The sequence below is a fragment of the Lycium ferocissimum genome, chromosome 6, assembly GCF_029784015.1.
Source record: "Lycium ferocissimum isolate CSIRO_LF1 chromosome 6, AGI_CSIRO_Lferr_CH_V1, whole genome shotgun sequence".
Lineage (NCBI taxonomy): Eukaryota > Viridiplantae > Streptophyta > Magnoliopsida > Solanales > Solanaceae > Lycium > Lycium ferocissimum.
Genome location: NC_081347.1, coordinates 31,335,183 through 31,346,033, shown reverse-complemented (window position 1 = coordinate 31,346,033; position 10,851 = coordinate 31,335,183).

Below are 10,851 nucleotides of genomic sequence, written 5' to 3'. Positions count from 1 at the left end.
AACAAATCCTTCTCCTAATTTCTAAACCATTTGCAAACACCAATATCAACTAACAACACCCCAAACTACATATCAACATCATAACATAGATAAGCTATTCAACGGTTATAATAACACGAGAAAATACCAAAACATAATCCAAACTTCAATAAACAGATTTCAACACATAAAGAAAACTTAAAATAGAGTAAATAAGGTGTTATACAAGTATTGCCTTTTTGAAGGGCAACCTAAAGATCAAGGAGGAATTGGATCCCAACTTCAACACCAACACCCAATAATCTTTAAAAACAGCCTTTGTTCTGAATTTTAGTATAGTATAGGTATTTTCAGAATAGTATAAGTACAGTATTGTATTGTATTTGTAGTATTTTGTATTGTAATGGTAATGTATGTGTATCAACTTGAGAGAGTTTATGACTAATCAATGAGAAAATCAAAACCACACAAAGCGATCACACAAAGAATTTCGGATAAAAAATCGACCCCATAAAATGTCACAATCCTTTTCTATTTATAGAATGATAATTTCAACCCTAGGGACAAAAATGACCAAAATGAAATCAGATTTCCCCCCAATTCGACAAACAAATTCGAATTTCAGTAAAGGACAAACAGATTTTCAGCCAATGTGTACTAACTCGTACCTCATCCAATTAGAAATTCACATAAATCACATAATACAACTAAGAATCTAACAAATTGTACCCGAAAAATACAAATAAAATCATAAAATACTAGGATAGTACGCCTTGTCATCAAATAACAAATTTATCACATTCCAACGGTACAAAAATCCTACAAACAAAATAAAATCCCCAAAATTAGTACTCAACCGAAGAACCTTTTAGGAAATTTCCTTAGGTTCTCTCATTGAGTGAATATGATGCACAAGTTGGCTAAGGGCTCTAGGCCTCGCCCATGGCAACCATATACTTGAGAGAACCCAAGTAACATCCCAAAAATGATTCATTTTGGGATAAATAATTAGAAATTTTCATGAAATTGAACCTAGAAATCGCGAGAACTCCCAACAGGGAACAAAAGCCCTAAAAAATCCAGCCAAAAATGGCCATAAATCGCCGTGGGTTGACCACTATAAGCGAAACCCTAGAAATCGAATGAAATTGCCTGAGAAGGAGGTGAGGGGTGCAGGGTATGAGAAATGAAGATTGGGGAGGGGGGTGTGGAATTTTTATTTTTAATAAACTTCCACCCCTTTTTTTCCAAAGAACCCCCCCCCCCCCCCCTCTTTGAGTTTTAAAAACATTTAAATTAACCCCCCTTTTTATTTAATAGACTATATATATTATAAATGTATATATAGCTACATATATTAATTATTTGGGCTAAATAAAAATTAAAACTCACAAAGTTAATACTCGAGCTTTAAAACGAACCCAATATTGACATAGTTCCGAGAAATATTTAAAAATGTGAAAATGCGGTCAAAATGAGCCGTAATTCATGCGTCGTCTTAATTAACAATTTTTTCGAGTTAGACGGAGCGGGATACATATATTCTTTTCAAATCATATTTGTTAAAGTAAATAACTCATAATTTTCTTGTAATTGTCAATTTTTTATGAAATAATAATAAAATGTGAATTTTTACAATTTTCTCGGGATTTTTGAAATTTTAATTTTTAAGGGTGTATCCTTACTCTGTGTTGGACTCGAAAAATTTGAAAAAATAAAATACGCTTCTTATGAGGTGAAAATTGTTATACCCCGTACTTTGCACGTTCGGATATTTTGAGATGGTTGCGATAAGCTAAGCACAAGTGTTATAAACCGTATTTTGAATATTTGGACATTCTGAGATAATTGTAGTAAGTTGAGGACAATGCTATGTTTCAGTCTTGCTTGATATAAGTTGGTGACGAAAATTTTGGATGTGGAAATATTGGAAAAGGCTAAGGGTAAAATTGGAATTTCCAAATTATTAGTTCTTGAAAACTTTGTGTCTTTGAACACACAAAAAAAAAAGGAAAAAGACATTAGAAAATTAAAGAGAGGGCCGGCCAAGGTGGGCCCCACATGGGAAAATTACAAATACATCACATGCCTTATTTTTGCCTTAAGAAGATTCAAGAAAAATTGAGAAAGAAGAAAGAAAGAAAGAAGGAGAAAAGAAACTAGGCCATTCGGCCATTGAAGAGGAAAGAAGAAACCTTTGAAAACTTGTCCCAAAAATTATTTTCTTGTTGTATTTCTACTAATTCAAGGGTCCTCTACAACGTGGTATAATTATTTCGGAAGATAAGTCGTTCGTTTCGTCGTTTGGACAATTTGGTGGAATGAAGAAGTTAGAAGAGAAAGGTAAGAATTCATTCCTTCTATTTATGTTATGAAGGTTTGTTGTGTTGTGGTATATGGAAATGAGTAGAAAATATAGAAATATGGGAGTTTGCATGACGGAAGCGCATGTGTGCAAGTGGCCGTGTGTATGTCTTAGAGTGTAGTGTGATTATGTTGAATTTTATGTTGTATTATAGTTGTGGTTATTGTGAAATTTGTATTGGAAATGAAAGTCGAACGAAAATGGAATGAAGTTGGAAGAATGCATGTTGGCCGTGGGATCTATGAGTGGTGAACTAATGATGAATTTATTTTGTTTAACATGTTAGATGCATTGTTGTGATCTTTATAGCGTAAATAAAGGTTTAACGATTTAAGTTTGGCATTAGAGTTGCGTACATGTTATTATGGGAAAGTATGTGTGTTAACATAGATGTTATGTAATTATGGAAACTTGTTGTTTAAATGCTAGTTGTGATTGTTGTTAATGAATTTGAGAGATGATAATGTGTTATGAATATGTTTGTCGAAGAATGGAAGTTTCGGGTGAGTTATGGTTTCGGTGGAAAGTTTGTATATGTTGCGAATAATATGTAAAATTATATGTAATGCCTCCAGACGATGTTGGAATGACCTTGATGAGTAAATGAATATGAAAACATCGATATTGGTTTGAAAATGTGAAGTTAGGTTGGAAGTTATCGCGTTATGTGGGAAGAAGACCCTTTATGTAAATAAGCGATTCTAGTCGATAATTGATGTTGTTGGTATGGTTGTTGTTGACATTCTGGCCGAGTTGAATTCTCGGGGTGTCATATTTATAGGGGAGATGCTGCCGAAATTTCGGTAGGCAAATACTAAACCCAAGTTGGAAGTTTGAACCTCATGAATAGTAATTGGTAAATGTGACCATTTGTAGGTTTTGGACGAAACGGGATTTGGATCTTGGCAAGCGTAAAAGGCAAACAAGGTATGTAAAGCTCTCCCATTCCTTCTCTTGGCATGTCTTAGATGTACTAGGTTTGAGTTTGGGCCTCGGGGACAACTCTACTCCTCGGAATCCACGCCCAAAAATGCCCCTTTTTCTTTCAGTAGAATTGAACTAATTATGTTGCGATTGTTTCAACAAGCCATCCAAGTATCTAGAACTTGTACATATGAAATCCTATTATCGTATACCTCTCATAAATGACATCATAAGGTTTAATATGCGCCGTTTGGGTACGCCACCTTACTTGACCCGAGGCGGACCCACTATTTTCGAACTTTGTGTTGATATTCCGTTTGATCTTCTTTAAAATGAAAACTAAGGAAAACTTTTAACTACCTTTCTAAGTTCTTAAGAATAACTGTTATAATTATTTTATTGATTCCTATGACCCACTTTGAGATTTGAAACTGCTTCAGAAAAACTATTTTGACACGAACCGTTTTGATGTCCGAAAGACTTATGTTTTGACTATTGTCAAACGCTCACTATAAGGTCTGCCATTTGAGTTACGCTATCGAGTATCTGTATATGTTTTATATTTTGATATACACAAATGACCCCTAAAGTTCTATTTCGAAAAGAATCCTCCGCGGTCATTAAAAGGTATGTGCTATGCTTCGTCCGGACCCCTTTTTCTTGATATGTCGTTGATTATTCCGTCTGATCTCTGTATATGCTGTACATTTTATATTGCATTTAGTTTCTCACTACTCCACTCGTGGATGCCTCAATGCTTCCTTCACTGAGCCCGGGCCAGGATATGTTATCACGCGTATTCCATTGCATTGTTCGCCGTGCCTCGATGTGAGGGGGCAGGTATATATGTACATGGGTTGTGGAGTATGCTGTGCCATGTACACACTCTGATATGATATGATATGGCCATCTGATATGCTATGATATGCGCGCACTTCTGATTTGATATGATATGTTGTGGCGCCAGTGTCGGGGGCGACCACTTTCTGTTTGCCGGGTCCCATGATGGGGACCGGCTATGGCATATTTTCTGTTATGCATTTGCCTATGTTTTATGAGTAAGCATTTCTGATACTCCGACTATTGCATTTATGTTCTGTATCCTTTGTTCAGTTATGATTCTGTTTGTTGGTCTTTATGCTTTACATACTCAGTACATATTCCTAAATGCGACCCCCCGTTCTTCGGGGGTCGCGTTTCATGCGCGCGGTGCACACCAGATGAGTACTGCTCGAGGAGATGTTCCGGCGGCGTTGGCAAGCTCCACTTGCTCACGGAGTGCCGCCGTGTCGATTATGCATGTCATGTGTTCTGATTGTGTGTTAGAGACTTTGCAGACAGAGTTGTGGGTTCTGAATGTCAGTTGTGAGCGGCTCCATCAGCCGACGTGTCATTCTGTATTTTGCAGTAGATCCCATATGATTACTGATTCTGTCGATTTGTAAACTACAAAGGATATTTTCAAAATAATTGTTGTACTTACCATTTTGTCTGATTAAGAGTCCAAAAGTTTATGTATGTAATAAGAGTCAGTGGGTTCGCTCGGCTCCGAATGTGGGGTCGGGTGCCCATCACACCCTAGTAAGATTGGGGTGTGACAAAAATTTGGTATCAACAACTGCCCCTTCGGAGTTCGAGGATAGCAAAGTCATCCCTGAGCTACAAATTTTGACAAACCTAATTTTTACCGCATAATTGAAATTACAGCTTTCTTTGCACAAAATTTTGAAAGTATGGCCGGAACCCGATTTTCGGGCTTCCTACATATCTGTCACGACCCAACCGGAGGGTCGCGATGAGCACCCGGTGCTAGCCCACCCGGGCACCCCTTAACATACATTCACATCACATCTAGGTGAGCCACATAGCTAAGTCATGCTTTTCATTCATTATCATTCTAATCTCGTTGGGAGACAATTTACTTATATCATCAATAAAATCTATGCCCATATAAATGTACATAAGCCGACAAGGCTGACAAAACAATATCCCAAAATATAGGCCGACAAGGCCAAACATATCTAACCATATACACATGTCTACGAGCCTCTAAGAAGAGTATGTCATGTCATATAGGCGGGACAGGACCCCGCCGTGCCCATGAATATGTACACAAAATAATCTATACCAAAAGTGCAGCCTCCGAATGAAATGGAGCTCCGCCATGTAGTCCCCGAGAAATATAGCTATGGATCAAGTACGGCTCCCCGGCCACCCGGCGGCATGACGCAGCGTCCACAAATAAAAGAACGTCAGTACGAAGAATGTACTGAGTATGTAAAGCATGATCAATATCAATACGAAAGCATAACAGGCAACATGTGAAATAGCATAGAATGGGAGATAGTACTATCATCATCATAGCACTTACTTGCTTTCCATAGGGATATTCCATTTCTATTGCGTATCCATGTTCATGCATCCATATCCGTACTCATTTACCTTTTGTATCCATTTTCGTATTCGTATTCATATTTCCTTTCATACTCATGTTCTTATTATATACATTGCATATACATAGCCTTTACTTGGCATTCACATATACTTAACATATTCGTACTCATATTGATGTCATATACATAGCATTTATATAGCATACCCGACCACGAAGGTTCGGTGTTTCACATACCTGGCCCTGCCAAGGCTCAGTGTCATACCTGGCCCTACCAAGGCTCAGGGTTATCCATACCCAACTGTAGTGGTGCGCGCGCATCGTCATATATAGATATATACATATTCACTATATTCTACCCGGCCACATAAGCTCGGGGTTCACAATAGCCACTCATGGAAACAGATACATATAAGCTCATAAATATCTTTAGCCTTTTTTTACTATCGTCATTCACTACATCCTATCCTTAGAGGATTACTCGTCGTATAAGGAACTTAGTACAATCGTATCATATCGAGATTCATAAGCTTAGTAGCCTTTAGAAATAGGATCATTGAGGAATATCGTACGCTTATAGAAGGATAGAGATTTGGCCAAAGAACCATGCCTTATGAAAGAAGGGTTAGCCTTACATACCTTTCCGTGCAACTATTCTATCACTCGTACGTTCTTCTTCAATGCTCACGTTCTACCTTCATTAAAGTGCATACTAGCATCAGAGAATTGATGACTTAACATACATGACCAAAGCTAGAGAAAATTGGACAAAGACATCTCCTTTATTTATACGACCTCCTCCATATCATATATCAACTCCCAAACATCAATAATAATATTCACAATATCATCACAATAGCCTTTATTCAACTACATTATCCTTACTTCTTAATTCACTTCAATTCACCCATATTCATGGTCATATCACATCATTACGTTAATTCACATACAATGTCCGTTCCATGTTCTTAATATCATTTACAACATGGTCATAATCATAATGATTCAAGAATCATAACTCAATCCAAACATTTTCTCAAAAGTGACACTATTCCCACATTCATTACCCATTTCCTATTTCTTCATATAATCCAAGTGTTTCAACTTCCAAATACTTCAAACAACAAGGAAATGTCATAAAACTTACCTTAGATGGTGTAGGATTGAACCTTGAGTGCAAATACCTCACTTGAGCAAAACCCTAGTTTTTCCTTCACTTGGATTCCTTGTTTTTGATGAACTTTAATGGGTTTCTTACTTTTGATTCATTTGGTTTGATGATAAGAACCTTTGATTTCCCTTGGATTCTTGTTCATGAAATATAGGTAAGGTTCTAGAGACTTTAGAGAGAAGTGGGGAAGTGTTGGAATGAAATAATGAAGTTGGAATCACATTTAAAGACTTGGAATAATTCAGCCCGTCGGGAGTTCCACGGACTCTTCCACGGTCCGTGGAACATTATATGGGTCGTGGAACTGGTCTTGGTTCACGACCAGCCAATCATCATTTCTTCTGGGACTTCCACGGACCCTTCCACGGTCCGTGGAACATTTTGTTGTCCGTGGTTCTGGTCGTGAAACCCACAGTTTCACCGAAGTTGTTCCCGTCGTCTCGTTTGATCTCCAATCCTTATGGAACCTTCTTGACTCTTATTTATCACTTCATTAACAATCTAAAGGATGTTATAACTCTTCCCCATAACATCATTAAGTCATCATTAATTCGATACTCGTAAATCTTGCCCGACACATGACATATACCTTACTTTCCTTAACAACTTTCGTCTCCTTCTTTCAATGTCTTTGAAATCTTATTTAGAATCATCAAATGCTATGTCTTACTTATCGAAACATCATATACTTCGTGCTCTTCATTAGCCTATTGACTGTGCATCAACGAAAAATATTTTCCGAGGTGTAACATTCTTCCCCCCTTAAGAACATTCGTCCTCGAATGTTAAGCACTCGGGAATTCTACGAAAATTTCGCCAGAGGTTCCCCTATAATATGGCACTACCATCCTGTCACAACAACCCATAATAACAATGACTCATAGGGCCACAACATAATAGCAATAGAATCTGGCCACACACGACCCAAATGCATAAAAGGAAAACATACATACCTTATGATCTTGACGTCTCATCTTGGCCCTCTTCCGGGGGCTGAAATATATGCGGATATTTGGATTTCATGATTTCTTCCACTTGCCATGTCATCTCTTCTCGATTATTATTTCTCCACAAAATCTTAACTGAGGCCACTTCTTTGTTTCTAAGCCTCCGTACTTGCCTATCTAATATGACAATGGGTTTTTCATCATAAATTAACTTTTCTGTCACTAGAACATCATTTACGTGGACGATCCTAGTAGGATCTCCAACACATTTATGAAGCATCGAGACATGGAAAACTGGATGAACTGACTCCAAATCAGGAGGTAGATCTAATTCGTAAGCCACTTTTCCTATCTTGCGCCCAATTTCATAAGGCCCAATGTACCGGGGACTAAGCTTCCCCTTTTTCCCAAATCTCATTACACCCTTCATTGGTGTGTTTCAAGAATACCCAATCTTTAACTTGAACTCTAAGTCTCTTCGACGATTATCCGCATAGGACTTTTGACGACTTTGGGCGCTAACAACCGATCTTGTATGAGCTTAACTTTCTCTATGGCTTGTTGGACCAAGTCCGGCCCTATCAATTTAGCCTCTCTTTGTTTCAAACCACCCATTTGGGGATCTACACTTTCGCCCATATAAAGCCTCATACGGTGCCATTTGAATGCTAGAATGATAACTATTATTGTAAGCAAATTCAATGAGTGGCAAATGATCATCCCAATTTCCTCCAAAATCTAACATACATGCCCGTAACATATCCTCAAGAGTCTGAATGGTACGTTCAGCTTGTCCATCAGTCCGGCTTAATAATGATGGCCCCTTCGGGCAGCCGCTTCTGGCTTAATAATGATGGCCTTCGAACGCCGCTCCGCTTAATAATGATGGCCCCTTCGGGCGGCCGCTTGCTTAATAATCATCGTGATACCAAGCTGATCAGGTGGTTTGCGTATATAACACCTTAGCCTTTTCCCTTCCCCATGAATGATGTAGTGCATGTATGTAAATATGCAAATGCATGAAAATCTTTGAAAACCATCAAAAGACTCCTTTGGAGCAACTTTTATTTCAAAACGGGAACTTCTTCCCTTTTTCTTAAAAAAATGGAAAGAGAACTTTCTTCCCCTTTTCTCATTAAAATGGGAACTTCTTCCCCTTTTCACTTTCAAGGTCTCCTTCGAGACTCAAAAATTAAATGTAAAATGATAATAGGTAAGAGAAATAATCACCTATCACGTCTCATGAATGATCCATCCGTATATTATAGGCCGGGAATTAGACAACATTATGAAATCACACAAGGCTTAAGAATGCCCTTCGGGCTTAAGAGGTCATATGTTATAACTCGGGATATACACTATATTCTCATGAAACATCTAGGAATGGATTCATTATGGATATCATTACACTTCGCACTTGTAAAAAATATTAGATCATGCCAAATGCCTTTGAAGGAAAGGATAGCCTTAACATACCTAGAAACTCGCTTCTCGACTTTCCAACCTACCTCTATCTTGAAATCTACATATAAAACCATTCATTCTATTATTAGGCCCGTTGTCATATACTTATCCTAAGCCTCCAAATAAATCTTTCTAGAATGCCGAAATTTCGGCAAAGATCTCTCTCGTTTATATGCCTAGCCCAAAATCTCAACTCAGCAACCAACAACAACAACAACAATACCAACATCAACAACAACATTATCAACACCAAAATATTCCATAAACATCCCACACGATGTTTTGTCAAATTTTTCGACCCATAAATTCCTTATACGCTCATTTAGTAACTTTTCATCCGTAGATAAGCTTAAATCAATACTAATAAGAAAAAATTCATACCTTTCACCCGCTAGAATTGCAATATCTTCGATTATCACCTTGAATCCAAGCCAAGTTTCACCGCAATACGATAGTATAATCGCAACTACGTGCTGTCCAACCTTAAATCCGGAGATTATACTTAATTCGCGTTAAAATCTAGTGGATGAAAGTTGGGAGAATTTTCTAGAAAGTTTGGGAAATTTTTGGAGGATTCTTGGCTGAAAAATGAGGTTTTGGATCAGATTTGGTCCTTAAATAGTGGGTCAAATTCGGGTAGGGTCACTTGTAGCGATTCTTTGTGGGAACTATAGCAAGTCGTAGAAGTAGCTACCGTAGGAAAGACAGAAGCACGCGTTTTTGCTTTGTCAGCCAAACTTGTAACGTCCATAATTCTCTACCCCGATGTCCTATCGACGAGCGGTTTATTGGGTTGGAAACTAGACTTGACGAACTTCATTTTAGGCTTTTACCTTACTTCAAAACTCTTTATCTACTAAAAGATATTCTTTCTCCACCTTGGGCCAAAATTACCCCTCATATTCTTTTCCAAGTTCCAACCAATTTAATTTCCTTAATTCTTGCCCTTCAATCCTTTCATAGCTTACAATATGCACTTAAACCCTTATAACCATAAGTTAAACACATATAAGCTCACATACCTCCTGAACGGTAACTCGAATCCCAACATACGAAACTACGGGGTGTAACATAAGCATTGCCATGAGGGCCATTCATTCAAGCATTGCCGAGAGGGACATTCATTTAAGCATTGCCATGAGGGCCATTCATTCAAGCATTGCCATGAGGGACATTCATGCAAACATTGCCATAAAGGCCATTCATTCATACAAGCTGCCAAGCATAATCAAAAGATTAAAGCGATGTAAATCCGGTCAGACCGTTAAGTTTTTGCTCCGAAGTTCAAAACAATGTAAATCCGATCAGACGGCCGCAGTATTCATTTCAAAATCAATCACAATGTTACCCAATAGATGGAAGAAGATTGGCAGCTGATTAATGATCTTACGCGTGCGGAGCAAACGTGGAACTTTTTCTTTGTGGTCGTTGCCCATGAGAGTCAAGCTCTTTGTGATACTTGGAAGATGTCTGACAAAATGCCCAGCAAAATTGCTTACTTGCTTATTTTCTTTATTTGCTTTTCTTTAAATTATTCGCAAGTTTAGCACATTGCACACACAAAGGCATTCCCGTATAAGGATACCTTTTTTAACCATGGTATGAACTA